This window comes from Buteo buteo, unplaced genomic scaffold, assembly GCF_964188355.1.
Source record: "Buteo buteo unplaced genomic scaffold, bButBut1.hap1.1 HAP1_SCAFFOLD_165, whole genome shotgun sequence".
Classification (NCBI taxonomy): domain Eukaryota; kingdom Metazoa; phylum Chordata; class Aves; order Accipitriformes; family Accipitridae; genus Buteo; species Buteo buteo.
In genome coordinates, this window is record NW_027439329.1 from 52,906 (window position 1) to 67,702 (window position 14,797).

At 53.5% G+C, this 14,797-nt stretch overlaps 1 long non-coding RNA gene across 2 annotated transcripts; it reads left to right on the forward strand.

Moving 5' to 3' along the window:
• The first annotated feature begins 2,563 nt into the window (after window positions 1-2,563).
• LOC142028145 (uncharacterized) lies at window positions 2,564-14,359 on the forward strand. Of its 2 annotated transcripts, none has more exons than XR_012649430.1 (3): window positions 2,564-3,323; window positions 11,523-11,621; window positions 13,106-14,359. It is a non-coding gene; the product is annotated as an uncharacterized LOC142028145 (long non-coding RNA). The 2 variants fall into 2 exon arrangements; XR_012649429.1 differs by lacking the exon at window positions 2,564-3,323 and adding an exon at window positions 4,967-5,960.
• The last annotated feature ends 438 nt before the right edge of the window (window positions 14,360-14,797 follow it).

Below are 14,797 nucleotides of genomic sequence, written 5' to 3' on the forward strand. Positions count from 1 at the left end.
AAGTTTAACCTGAGGACAAAGGATTACTGTACGTTTCCCATATGATAACTGTTGTGCTAAAACAGAAAGGGGGGCATTGGGTATCCCCTAGCAGGATGCTGAAATGCCAAGTGGTGTTGCTGGAACAAGATGACGTTTACCTAAAAGCTACTACCACCGTTAACCCTGTCGCGTTTTCAACAACTGCTCAAGTTAAAGGAGAACTGGAACGTGACTGCTTGCAGACAATCGAAAGAGTTTACTCCAGCCGACTGGATCTCTGAGATGTGCCGCTAGAAGAAACGGATTGGGAACTATATGCCGACGGAAGCGGTTCCATCTGTGAAGGAAAACGTTTATCAAGATAGACGATAACTACTGAGGAGGTAATTGCGTTGCCAGCTTTGCCTTCGACGATATCTGCCCAAAAGGCTGAATTGATAGCTCTTATTCGAGCTCTGGAACTAAGTCAAGGAAAGCGAGTCAACACTTGGACAGACTCAAAGTATGCTTTTGGAGCAGTACGCGCACATGGAGCGATGCGGAGAGAAAGAGGACTGTTACCTGCACAAGGAACCACCATTCAGCACGCAGAACAAATACCGGGATTGTTAGAAACCATTCAAAAACCAACAGCAGTCACGATAATGCACTGTAAAGCACATCAGTTAGGTAAGACCGGTCCGAACGCAGGTAACCGACTGGCCGATAAAGCTGCTAAAGAGGCTGCAGAAAAAGGCATCCTAGCACTAGTTCCAGAGAAAAGTATAAAGTTGCCTAAAGAAGCTCCAAAGTATAATGAAAAAGATGAAGAAATAATTATTAGATTGCAGGCTAACAAAATGAAACAGGATAGGCTGTAACACCGACAGGTCAAATAATAGTCCCACCCACAATAATAAGAGAAGCTGCCCGAGCTGAACATCACAAAGTATACTGGGGAACAGAAAGTGAAATATGACAAAGATTGCTTAAACAATTATAAGCGGATGTGAAATTTATATATAAAATTATCCCCGAATCAGTAATAAGATCATCTTTGGGATTATTAAAGAAGGAAATTTTTTTAGGAGAATATTAGCAAATTGATTTTATAGAATTGCCTTGAAAAGAAGGATCTATCCTAGTTTTAGTTGATATCTTTACCGGGTGGCCCGAGGCTTTCCCTTGTCGCACCGAGAAAGCAAGGGAAGTAGTCAAAGTCTTGCTCAAAGAGATAATACCAAAATGTGGGGTGCCTGTAAGAATGTCATCTGACAATGGCCCTCATTTTATAGCAAAGATTAGGAGACAAGTTGAGCAAAGTATTATCTATAGATTGAGACTATCACACCCCACATAGACCACAAGCAAGTGGGGGAAAAAAAAAAAAAAAAAAAAAGAGAGAGAGAGAGAGAACGAACTATACCCTTAAGCAACAGTCGAGTAAAATTTGTCAGGAAACCTCACTCCTCACATGGGTTAAAGCATTACCCATGGCTCTATTAAGAATCAGAGTATAGCCAGAAGAGAAAGAAAATTGAAGTCACTATGAAATATTGTACGAAAGACCATATCAAGAGTCCTATGTTCTGAGTATCTTGAGTGCCTTTGGAGATAGGTTTTTAAAAGGTGTTATGATTTCTTTACGTAATTCTTTTCAGGAACTTTGTCAGTATGTCTCCACAGCTGGACCCTTAGAATTGGACGTAGCAGCGCATCCCTTCCGACCGGGAGATTAGATTGAATATATATAAAATCACGGAGAAGTGGAAAGGACCGTATCGAGTCATTTTAACAACCCTTATAGCAGTAAAGGTCTGGGAGAAGAACCTTGGCTTCATTATTCAAGAATAAAGAAAGCACCAACAAGAAATTGGAAGTCTAAAGAAACTGGCCCTTTAAAACTGAAAATCTCTAAGTAAGTTTCACATTATCTATTTGGGAAAACAGTTGTGTAAAGTTTATACTATTGGGGTTGCTATTAGGAATATTGTCGAGGGCAGTAATCTTTTTGTGTGTTTTTAGGGTTTGTGTGGGTTTTTTTGAGGGGTTCTAAACATGAGATAAACAAAATGAAACAATTATTGTTTGAGCTATTAATCTTGATGTTAACCGTTTTTGTAATTTGGATTAAAAAAAAAAAAAATCTAGTTTTGTAATTGATTCAAAGTTTGATAAAGACACAAAATTGAACCTCAGTAACAGCCTGCCTTCCGATTCCAAAGTCAGATGAAAATCTAGTTCCGTGGAGAATATTGACATTGAATTTAACCAAAACTTGAGAACAGATGCAGAACAATGAGAATCATTTTAGCAAATTAAATGGGATGGATTTAAAAGGCAATTATTTTTTTAACATTTGAAAGAAGGAGTTAGAGCGTTGTGAATTATAACATTACCAAACCACCCACCTCGTGGACAAAAGAATTAATTTAATCGCCCTTCGGGAGAAACTTGTGCAGGCACCCCTTGGGGCTGTCAGTTGCCAAAAACCGTAGAGACAAGTGCAAAAAGGAACTTGGCATCATATTTGAAATATAAAACGCTGTTTAGAATTTCCTGGAGTTCCAGGATCCTTGTTAGAGCCACCCAGAGTCGGGACCGTCTATGGAAATTTAGACTGCTTTAGACAACCAGAGAAAAATCACACATCCTAAACAGAGCTGTATGAAAGTTTATACTTGCAGCTCCTCTGACCCCAAACTCCAAAGACTTTCTCTAGTAGCTAAAGCTCTAAGATGGGGATGTATTTGTAGAAAGTATAATAATATTTTACATGATCTTTGGTCCCCTCTTAATGACGGAAAAAATTTAGCTTGGAGTTGACTGTATTAAAGGACAGGTGAAAAGTTCAGGGTTAACTGTTTGGGTGACTAGTGATGATATATGATCCACTCATCTTTTCATGAAGGAGAAAAGCAAATCGTGGACTTTAGACTTAATAACTCTATCCTCTCTCTGGAAGAAATCTCCCTTGTGGCCTCGCTGGTGGACCTGGGTCAATGGAAAAGATGATACCTGGCAATCGCCAAGTCTTAGAACTAAACTAAGATGGGTATTCAAATCTGTATTTTGACCCCGGTTAACACCTCTTCCAAATGAGATGACTCTTGACATCTTTCATTCCATCAAGGAAGTGCCTGCTGCTTAACTTCCCATGGGTGGTGAGGAGTTTTGTTCCGGATTTCGGTCCCCCAGCTGCGGGCCGGGGCTGGAGGAGCCGCAGGTGCGGGCAGTGAGGCTGATGGGGACGGCCCCTCCCTGGAAAGGGGGGGCTGCCGGGGGAGGGGCCGGGGCGGGGCCGGTGGGAGCCCAGGCAGGAGCGGAGCGGTGGCCGGGCTGCGGCTGCCCCTCGGGAGAAGGTGAGCGGGGCCGGGCGCCCCTCGGACCGCGAACGTCGGAGGCGGGGGTGGCCCGGGGGAGGTGGGGGCCGCCTGTGCCGAGGCCGGGGGCGGGGGGGGAGCTGGGGGCTCACAGGGGGGCTGGGAGCACGTGCGCGCGGGGGGGGGGGGGGGCGGCTCACAGGGCGGCTGGGAGCACGTGCGCGTGGGGGGGGTGCTCACCGGGCCCCGTGGCGGGGCTGCGCAGTCGCCCGGCGGGTCCCGGGGAAAGCCCCGAGGAGGACGGCTGGGTCCGTGTCGCACGCACGGAGCGGCGGCGGGGCCGCGCCGTGCCGGGGCGGCGGCGGCGGGCGCTGCCCGAAGCTGGAGCCGGGCGGGGGGGGGGCCGCGCCGTGCCAGGGCGGCGGCGGCGGGCGCTGCCCGAAGCTGGAGCCGGGCGGGGGGGGGCCGCGCCGTGCCAGGGCGGCGGCGGCGGGCGCTGCCCGAAGCTGGAGCCGGGCGGGGGGGGGCCGCGCCGTGCCGGGGCGGCGGCGGCGGGCGCTGCCCGAAGCTGGAGCCGGGCGGGGGGGGGCCGCGCCGTGCCGGGGCGGCGGCGGCGGGCGCTGCCCGAAGCTGGAGCCGGGCGGGGGGGGGCCGCGCCGTGCCGGGGCGGCGGCGGCGGGCGCTGCCCGAAGCTGGAGCCGGGCGGGGGGGGGCCGCGCCGTGCCGGGGCGGCGGCGGCGGGCGCTGCCCGAAGCTGGAGCCGGGCGGGGGGGGGCCGCGCCGTGCCGGGGCGGCGGCGGCGGGCGCTGCCCGAAGCTGGAGCCGGGCGGGGGGGGCCCGCGCCGTGCCGGGGCGGCGGCGGCGGGCGCTGCCCGAAGCTGGAGCCGGGCGGGGGGGGGCCGCGCCGTGCCGGGGCGGCGGCGGCGGGCGCTGCCCGAAGCTGGAGCCGGGCGGGGGGGGGCCGCGCCGTGCCGGGGCGGCGGCGGCGGGCGCTGCCCGAAGCTGGAGCCGGGCGAGGGGGGGGCTGTGCCGGGGCGGCGGCGGCGGGCGCTGCCCGAAGCTGGAGCCGGGCGGGGGGGGGGCCGCACGGACCGGCGCTGGGGGCTCGGCGGGGACTGCGGCTGCGCCGGCGTGGGGGTGGGCGGAAACGGAAGCGGCGTCCCCTCGGGGTCAGGCAGCAGGGCAGGCTGCCTCCCGGGGCATGCCGGGAGCTGTAGTTTTCGCGGACTCGGCGGCCGGGCAGCAGCGCGGCTCTCGGGCGCGGCGTAGTCCTCGCTGCCGCCGCGGCCCCCGGAGTCCGACCAGGTCAGACTCGGGAGCGTTGCCGGTTTCGCGTGGTTTTCCGCGGGCTTCCCGCCGCGCCCGCTCCCCGACCAGCCGTGCGGACGCGCCTCCCGGGCGCATGCGCTGTCCTGCGCGTGGGGCAGCCCGGCGTTCGGTCGCCGGCTCCGGCCCCTCCGGCGCATGCGCGGTGTCAGGGAGCAGCGTGGCGGCGGCGGGCGAGCGCCGAGACCGCGGGTGAGGCGAGCGATCCCCCCCGGCGGGGGGCCGGGGCGGTGGCGGTGGCGGGGGGGTGCCTCCCGCCCGCCGGCCGCCCGGGGCTGGCGGGACGGGAAGCTGCGAAGCGGCCGCTGCGGCAGGCTCCCGGTCCGCCGGAGGCGAGCCGGGCCAGGGCAGCGCCGGGCAGTTCCCCGAGAGCCGATAGAAGGGAAGAGGGGACGGAGGCGGGCACCCCCCAGGCGCGGCCAGCGGGCGCCTCCCCGAGTTGCCGGAGCTCCCCCGGCGCCTTCCCCCGGCGCCTTCCCCCGGCGCCTTCCCCCGGCGCCTTCCCCCGGCGCCTTCCCCCGGCGCCTTCCCCCGGCGCCTTCCCCCGGCGCCTTCCCCCGGCGCCTTCCCCCGGCGCCGCTCGGCCCGTGCGGCTGCCCCCAGCTCCAGCCCCTCCCATGAAGCCTGTGCTGTAGCCGCAGGCAGCCCCCGAGCCCTGTCGTGAGGGCAGCAAGCTGGCCCTCCGATGTTCTCGAGTCTCCCTGAACGTGGGTGCCGTTAGCAGCGGCGCGGGGAACGAGCGGCGTCTGCGGAAGCCCCTGCAGAAGGAGGGGCTCCGGCCAGGGTCGAGCTACGGTAATAACGGTCACTGCTGCCTCTTTCCCTCTCCCAGAGGCCACGCTGTGAGTGCGGTTGTCCGCTCGTCCCCGGGGATGCCGTTGACTGCAGCAGCCTCAGGCTCGCGTGGGCTGTCTCTGCCTGGCCTCCCTCTCCTCGCGGCGCGGGAGCACAGAGGGACAGGCGGAGCGCTTGCTGGCTGTGGACGGGAGCTGCTGAAGCTGGAGAGGCCACAGAAAGGTCGAGAAGAAGAAACGGAAGGCCGGCCGGCAGCTGCCTCCTGCTGCAGGCAAGAGAGAGCCTGCCTCTCTGGGTGTGGGAGGATCCCTCCTCGTAGTCCACAGCAGGTCAGACCGCCAGGGTCTGTATGCATGACCAGCAGCGCGGTACGGCCACGTAGTGAGCGAGCGAGCGAGGCTACGTGTCTAGGGGGCCTCATCTCGTAAGAGCTGCGAGGCGCTCGCGTGTTCCGTTATGTGGAGGACAGCCAAGCGACTGGAGTTACAGGAGAGAAGGAGAAGGAAGATTCTGAGCTGGCAAGGTCTCCTGGCAGCTCCAAGAGCGAGAGCTGTGGTGAGTCCTGGGCCCTCGGGGCCCTGTCGCTCCTCTTGTGCGTCCCGGACCCTCCCTCCCCCTCTCCTGGCCCCCTAGCTTTCTCGTGCTGCTGTGACGTTTGGGGTTTTTTTTGTTTTGTTTTGTTTTTTATTTTTATTTTGCTTCCCTGTACCTCTCCTCTTCTGTCTATTCTCTTGTCCTGCTCCCTCTTCCTCTCCCCCTTTCTCTCTCTCTTTCATTCGACTGCCCCCCTTTCTTTTTCTCTCTGCGTTCTTGTCCTGCTCCCTCTCCCCCCCCGCCCCCAGCCCCCCGTCTTTGTCCTGCAGTCAGTCGCTGTTTTTTCCTTTTCCATCTCCTTGTTCTGACCTGCATCTGCCTCTTCCCCCGCCTCCCAATTTCTCTACCCTGTTCCCTGGCGTTCTTCTCCTCTCTGCGCCTGTATGTGCTGCTCTGTGTCCCTGCCTTCCTATCTCTCTTCTTCCTACTTTCTGTTTCTCTCTCTATCCCTTTGTCTTGCTCGCTGTTGCTGTTTATTTTTGTCATTCTGGATCTCACTGTCCCCGTCCTCCTTCCTGTTCATCTCTTACTCTCTGTGACCCTTTGTGCTGCTTCCTGCCCCTTTTTTATTCACCCTCCCTCTCTCTGCAGGGCTCCTGATACCTCTCTTTCTAAATTCCCCAACCCCCTGTGCTTCTCACGGTCTCTGTCTCTGTCAGTGTCTCTCTCTCTCTCGTTGTCATCGTTCTTGTCTGTCGCTCTGTCTTGCTTCCTGTCCCGTCGTTTCTCGCTGTATCCCTTTGTCCCGCTCCCTGCTTGTATTCGTATTCCTCTCTGTCCTGAGGACCGTCCCAGTTTTTGATCTCCGTCCTGCCGCTGTCCTCATTTTTCCTTCTCTGCCATGTTCCCTGTCCCTCTTTCTGTCACTTTTCCTCTGTCCCTGCTGCTTATTTCTCCATCTCTGTCCAGACCCCTGTCCCGTCCCTTCCCCCCCCGCCCCGCCTTGCTGTCCCTCTGCCTTGCTTTCTTGTGCTACCTTTTCTGTCTGTCTTTCTCTGCCCCGTTCCCTCTCCCGCCCTTTCTAACTGTGTCTCCCGTCCAGCTAGCTGTCGCTGCTTTCTTTTTTCTGTTCCTCAGTATTTTTTTCTTTTTTCCATATCTCTCTCCCACTGCCCATCGCAGTTGGTTTTTTCCCCCTCTGATGCTGGCCTGCTCTTTGTCCCTTTTGTCTGTCTCCTCTCTGTCCTTCTGTCATGCTCCCTGTGTCTATTTAATCCCTTCATCTCTGTCCTGCAGCCCGTCGCTAATTTTTGTTCCTCTTCCGTCCCTTTGTCCTGCTCCCCGTCCTTGTCTCTCTTTCCCTTGGTTCTGCCTCCCGTCCTTTTTTCCTTTCTTGCTCCATCTCTCTGTCCTGCTCCCTATCCCTCCCGCGCTCTCTCTGTTTCTGTGTCCTTCCCCTTGCCTTTCCCCACGGTCTCTGTCTTGTTGTTCCCTCTTTGGTTTTCTTGTTTTCCGGGTGGCTGGGCCCGGCTACCCGCGGGGGTGCTTCGGCTGGGAGGTTTGGGGTGGGGGGCCTGGCCGTGCCGGTGATGGCGGGGAAATAAAGCCTGAAACGGCAATCGAGAAGCGATGCCCTGCCTGTGCTGGGGCTGCCCTGCAGAGGCGTGGGGCCGGGCCCTCTGCAGGTCCCGAGCACTCCCCGAAACTGCGTGTGGGGCCCCGGGGGTGCAGGCCTGTGGGGTGGCTACGCTCGGCGTCGCCCGTGGGCACTGCAGGGTCAGAAGTGGAGAACAAGTTTTCTGTTCCTGGGGCTTGACAACAGGCTCGCGTGGCTGATTTGGGGGCTCGGAAACAGACCGAGCTGCGCGGCTTTGGGCCCAGAAACAGAAGTCCGGCCCTGCGTGTTTGGGCCTTGAGAACAGGCTCAGCAGCCGGGTTTTTTTGGCTCCCAAATGGGCCCCGAGTCAGCTGGTGTGGGGGCCAAAAGCGGGAGCCGGCTTGGCTGGTTTTGCAGGTGGGTGGGAGGGTGTTGGGGGCTGCGGGGGGAAGCGGGGGGCGGGCAGGGTGCGTGGTCCCTCCCCGTAGATGGGGGTCTGGTTGTGTCGGACGCCGAAGTTCGGGAGGCCGGCACGCAGCAGGCCGAGCTCAACATCTGCGATGGTCTGTGGGGGCGAAAGGCGCTTTTCAGACCCCACGTGCCCTCTTTGAGTCCAGCTCTTCTTTCTGCGGTGCTCGGAATAGTTATTAAGTAATTAATCGCCCAAACTTAACGAATATTTACTTGGCGTGTAACTCTGATGTTTAATCCTAATGCTCCAGTTCTGACAGCAGTTGATATGCAACCTTATGGAAAGCCCAGACCGTTGCACGTAGCTGGAGCTTGTAAGGAGAAGCAGCTGAAATCAGCCGGAGCTTCAGTGCGGAGCTGGGGCTTCAACGAGCCAGAACTGTAGCAAGCGGGAGCTGGAACGAGGCGGGGTGTCCGCTGTCTGGAGCGTGCATTAGCCAGAGGCAAAAGTACCTGCGGCTGTAACGAGCAGGGGGCGCGATTAGCTGGAGCGTCTTTTCGCTGGAGCGTCCGTCGGCCGGCCTGCGCTCCCAGCACGGCGGAAGAGCGGCCGGGCGCAGGCAGGGCTGTCCGCAGCAAGCAGCTCCGAGCAGCAGGGAGGTGAGTTGTCCTTCTGCCAGCGGGGAGCCCGGCCTCTTCCCTCGGGCATGCAATCCACGCCACGCTCCTCTCTCTGCGTGGAGTGTCTCTCCCGGTCCGTTCCCGCGGGCAGAAGCGAGGTGGGGGTCCCCCGGCTCACCTGGGGCAGCCCCCCCTCCCCGCGAGGGGGCACGGGCGAGGTGTCGTCGTCCCCTCGGTACCGGGCAAAGGGGAGAGAAACCGGCTGGCGGGAGCTCCTGGGGTGCAGAGCCCTTCCGGCAGAATCCTCCCCTGTCTTTTCACCATTGGCTGGGTGTGACAAGCAGGTTCATTTCTTTGTCTCCTCTTCTCCCAGCGTCACCTTCCGCGTCACACGAAGAAAATCCTGCGTGGTTAATTCCGCTTGCTGCTCAGGTAATCGCACGTATCGGGCTGCGGGAGCGGAGAGAAACACTTGCGAGTTCGAGGGCACTACAGATGCTCCACGTTAAACCCACAGAGAAGGCAAATTTGCTGCTAGTGCCGAAAAGCTGATGGAAAAATTGCTGTTAACAGATCGTGCCCTGTTCCTGAACTGGTCTCTTGATGTGTTTTTGTTTCAGGTGAAAGAATGAAATTTCCTGTCTGGTAAATTCAGAGCTGCCTGTTAGCTTCTTTAGGGGGTCGAGTGTTTCTCTTCTCTCTGTTCATACTGATTTTATGGGCAAGCTGGAAATAGCCTTTTACTTTTTTATGTATAACTGAATTCTTAGGAATATGTGGTGTCCCTGTAGTTCATTTTTGAGCACCTAGATGCCAGTAGAAATGTAATGAGTGAAACATGATGGGAACTGGTACTTGATTTTTATTTGGTTTTTTTTTTTCCCTTCCCCATTAAGAGTGTTGATGGCATGTTGTCCCGTGGCACAATCCCCATTCCGTTCAGCGGAGTCTTCAGTCTAGGACTTTTAAGTGAAAAAGTTTGTCCTTCCAAAAAGGGACTAGTCATTCCTAGGACCGAGGCATAGACTTGCAAGGAGAGTCGCTTAAGTACGTGATCGGAATGAAGGCCAACTTTCAGTTGATGTTGCTGCTGTTGGTCTTTGCTTTCATTGATTTCTCCACCACTCCCTCATGGTTGGGAGCTCTGAATCGTAATGTTTTTCAGTCTCTAACACATTTCCACCCCCACCCCTCAAAAAAAAGCAGAGGCAGTGTCTGAAAGTTAATTAGTTTCCTCACAAATGCGTGAGTAAATAAAATGTGAGTTATGATGATTAAAACCATAGAAATGACACCAGTCTTGCAGATCTGGACTATTTCTGAACAGGCATTCATCACATGCAAAAGCCGTCAGGGTACGGATCACCTGCGCTTCATGCTCTGACAAGACAAAATGCTGAGGCAGGGATGAGCTCTGAAAGAAGAAGGGGGGAAAAAAAAAAAAAGAAGGATACAGGGTCACGGTTTTGTTTTGTTGTTGTTTGTTCTTCGAGAGTGCAATATTGACTGGTGCCAGCCTGCAGAGCTCTTCTGCTGCCTGACCTCTCCTTCTCTTTCGTGGCTGTAATTGTCGTTTGGATAATTGTAGAAGAGCAAGTAAGTTATTTGCCTCTGTGAATGTGCTGGTAATACCAGGGAGGCAAATGCTTGAACCAGTAGTGAATAACTGGGCTACGAGTAGAATTTCTGAAGGAAGAACAGCAGCAGCAACAGGAAGCAAATAGCAAGTGACCAAAAACTTGCGTGTGTCAAACGCATCAAAGCTTTCTTGCCGAATGTTGTTTGGCAATATGTTCCAAATGGCTTTTTTTGGTAAACGTAAATTTTCAGGAAGTTCAGGGCTGTGTGTGGCAAGACGTGTCCCTCTGCGTACGCGTCCTGCTACGGAAATAGCATGGGTCAGTGGCAAGTCCAGCGGCAGGGCTGCTGTTCCCTGCTCTCGACGTTGCCGTAGTAGTGTTGCAGTATTTAGACCTTCACGGACGGGCTGAGGAATGGAAGGAGAATGCCCGTTTTCTGTAAGGGCTCAGAATGCCGACCCTTTTCTCTGCCTGCCGCTCCCCTGTGCGTGAGATGAAGCTGTTTTATTTTTCTCCCTTGTTCCTGGTCTAAATATTTCTGGAGCTGTTCCTGCTGTGGGTTTGCAATTGGTGTTACTGCGTGTTTGTAGCGTTCTGGCGATGGGTCGTTTCTACTGTGGCGAAGCGTCGAGATACGGTTTTGGGTTTAAAGCGTCAGAAACTACGTTCACCGGAACCGGTAACTCGCGGCGTAGGGGAAACCGATCTGGCGCGTGCAGCTGTGCTCGCAGGGGTGCTCGGTGGCTCCTCATCAAAACGGCAGGGTGCGTGCGTGGACATCCGTAGGGTTGCGCTCTGGGTCCGAGAGCGTTAACGTATTTTTGCTGTTGGAAGATGGAATGGAGCGTGTGCCTGTTAAATCTCAGGGCGGTCAAAAGCTAGGAGGGACCCTGAGCGGGTTTGGTGGCACAACTGCGGTTTTAAAAGATCTTGCCCGTTTGGAGCAACGGCCTGGAAATAATGATTCCTTTTTTGCAACGAGGCAGTTCACAAGGACAGATGTGTTGCTGTGCTCTTTAGCAAAAATACTCAACTTGGGACGTATAGGGTGATGAAGCCTCGGCTGTACTAAGGCTTGAGAAAATGTAGGTAGGTCTCCATGTGTGTCACCTGCGTGTATCTAGGAAAGTGAGTTCTAGTGAAAGTAAAGTTGCCAGTGAGTCAAAAAAGAAAGGAAAAAAAAAAAAAAGCACAGTTGTCTGAAAAATGCAAAAGCTCTAGTGGCCCGTGTCAACAACCGTACCGAAGATGACGCAAAAATAGTTTTTCCTCCGCTCAGTCGTACTGTCTTCACAAACCTTCACAAAAAAAAAAAAAAAGGCAGCTTTGGGTTCCTACCCAGCTTTGTGCTAATGTTTTTTTTTCTTCTCTCAGCTGGATGTCAGCTGGCACCGTTTTGCCGTGGTTGCCCTTTCTTCTGCCGTGACGGTACGAGACAGACGGAAAGATTCCGTAGTGGCCTGCAAGTACAAGGTACGCCTACGATGTGTGTCTGCGTTTTTGCAAAGGTACTTGCGGTACGGACTTTAACGTTGAGAGTGTGCCAGCTCTCCTTCTACTTTTTTTTACATGAAATATTTTAACACAAATACTAAAAATAAGTTCTGTTCTGGAGCATGTTACACCTATACAAAGTTTACTTCCCTCAGTTTATTTTCTCTTCCTGAAAGCATAATCTTCTGTTTCTGTGTGCTTGCTAGTAAATGATACTGTGAAGCTAATTTTGTACTAAAAGAGGGAAGAAACTGTTCGTAAGAGTTCAGCTGTTCAGAAGAAACAGACTTTGTTTTCATGATAAAACCTTTATGCTTTTACAGTCAATGATTTTTTTTTTTTTTAAATATCTTATAGTAGTACTCAAAAACGTTACGGAGATAATTAGCATCTGTACTAAAAGCAGTCAAGGTCAAAGAAGAGACGCGGGCAAAACAGGACAAATGGGCGTCGCATCTGTGTGTTTTCCAGGCTTTCCCAGGAAGCATTAGCAGCCTTGTAACTAGTGACAGTGAGGCCTGAGGTGGTTTTGATGAGTTACTGCTTCAGTAATGTATTTTTTCCTTTAACCTACAGTGTGTAATTGTGACTTCAGTTGGAAAGAGATTTTCCAAAATGGAAGTCTTTCTCTCTCAAAGAAATTTTGTTTTATGAACTTCCCATCAGAGTGGATCTTCAGAGGTGATCGACTTGACAGTAGAAGTCATCAGTAACAAGACTTTTCACTCTCTTTAAAAAAAGAGGGGAAAAAAAAAAAAAGTCAATTTCCTTCCAAAGACCCAAGCACAGCCCATCTTCCTGAAGTTGATGGCATCGCTGGTCTTTGGTTTCTCAGTTGTAGCAGTCGAGATAACATGAAAACGTGTTGCTCTGCATGCTTCAGTACTGCCAAAAGCATTAGGAAACCCACCAGTCCTTTTTGGTAGTCTGAGGTATTGCAGCAGTGGGGATTTTACAAATTGACTTGCATTGTTTAAACTGTAACTGCCAAATAGCTGTAGTATATGATTTGTTAGGTGTATGTAAGCAGTTAGGTATTTGTCTAAATGTTTAAAAAGAGAGGCAACTGAATGTTATGGGTTTTTTTTTTTTCCTGATGTTTTGACGGAGTGCTCTGAAGTACTTTCTTTCTGTCTGGCTTTCAATGGTGCGTGTCCCTGGCAGTTCAGTAGCACCTCTCTTGGGCAGCTCAGCTGGCCAGGTGTCCCTCCGCGTTATGCAACACGCACAAAAACCCCTAGTCCCATTAAAACTGTGTACTTTGGAGAGAGAGAATTTAATGGTATGAATTCAGAGCTGTGCAAGTTAAGGTAATGGAAAAGGAAAATCAAATACTTATACTATAAAAGTATTTTTATTGGATGTATATAAACATGGGCGCACCTTTTTAGTGTAAAGTGAATGATTGAGATTTATTCTTTATTTTTCATTTTGCTCTTTGAAGTTTTCCACTTCGCTTTCAGCTTTATTCACCAAACGAGCAAGATGCAAAGCAGCAGCAGCAGCAGCAGCGCAAGGGCTGTAGCTGTTGCGGTGGATCCATAAGCGTAGATTCTGATTGTGTACGACCTCGTCCCGCAGCCTCCCAGGGTTATCTCCCTGCAGCAGTGCCGTAAGGAAGGGAGGAGACGTTTTCCAACACCGGCGAGAGCGTTTACTTGTATGCTAAGAAGGTGTTCAAAATGGTATCGATTAGCCTAAGTGCTGATTTTAAGTGTTCCAATCGCTCTTAACTTGTAAAGGAGGTGGTGTATTTCGAGCTGACCTGTTCACCTGGCATCCTCCTTTAGCTCAGCGACTCTTCTTGTGCACCCCCAGCCTCTGCTGGCAGGGCGGTATGAGAAGCTGGAAGGTCCCTGACTTAGTCTAAACGCTGCTTAGCAACAACTACAGCATCGGTGTGTTGTCAACATTGTTCTCATTCTAAATCCAAAATGGCCCTGTACCAGCTAGTCAGAAGAAAATGAACTTTATTCCAGCCGAAACCAGGACAACCCCAAACCCCCTGATTCTGGGTCTGCAACGGAAAAAACCAAACAAATTTGGGACTCCTGGGAAAGCCAAATCCGCCTGGATTGGTGCAGCTGGAAAGCAAAAAACCCACCCCATTTTCATGCACAAAACCGCAACCAAAAGATCACCCCTTTTTATGTTGTGGAAAAGCACTGAAACACACCCCAAACTGAGTATTTTGAAAAAGCAGAAAACTCCCCAGTTTGGGGAAGATTGGGGGTGAAGCACAGGCAGTTTGAGGGGTGTTGCCGGGGGTCCTCCCAGTGTGGATGATCTGGTGTGGATGCTCTGTTGCGGGTTATCCCAGGCGAGTTACCTGCTGTGGATCATCCTGGGTGGACTCCCTGGGGTAAGGTCATCCCCACCCGTGTCCCCCCCATGCACCTTTGTACCCTCACCTACCCTCTCCCCCGCTTGTGTTTCTCCCCCATATGCCCCCTGCTGCTCCAGCCCGCCCCCTTCACCCATGCGAGTTTTTAACCCACGCGAGTTGTTTCCCCCCGCGTCCCCTGCTCTCCTATCTCCTGCCCCCCCCCGCTTCCTTTCCCTCCTCTATATTCCACCCCCCCCCACCACCACCCGTCAGGCTCCAGACCCCTGGCATGCTGCCTGCACCCCATTCTCTGTCATTTTTTCTTCTTCTTTTCCTTGCAAGTTGTTGTTGTTGTTGTTTCTTTTTAATGATTAGACTGTTTTCGTTTCAAGCCACGAGTTTTCTCACTTTCGCCCTTCCGCTTGTCTCCCCGTCCCACTGGGGGCGGTGGAGCGAGTGAGCGGTCGCGTGGGGCTTTGTTGCTGGCTGGCGTTAAACCACGACACGAGGTGAGTTGCAAGCCCTGCCTGGCTAATGCTGGAGGCTCTCTATGTTCGTCCTGCCATCTTGACGGGCCGTCCTTGTTCTTCATTGCCGCTTTATAGCGAGCGCCTCTCGCTCTGTAAGCGGCAGTACTGGGGCCGTGCAGGTACTGCGTGTTGCAGGCAGCAAAGGGCAATTGCGTCGCTTGCTGGCGGGAGCGGCAAGGAGTGCGGAGCCACGCTCCTGTAGGGAGCAAAGATGGAGCCTCGAGGGCTCTACGGTCATCTGCTGAGGACTACTAATATCCCGACAGGCCTCTTTGCTATCCCTGCTTCACGGCTGATTC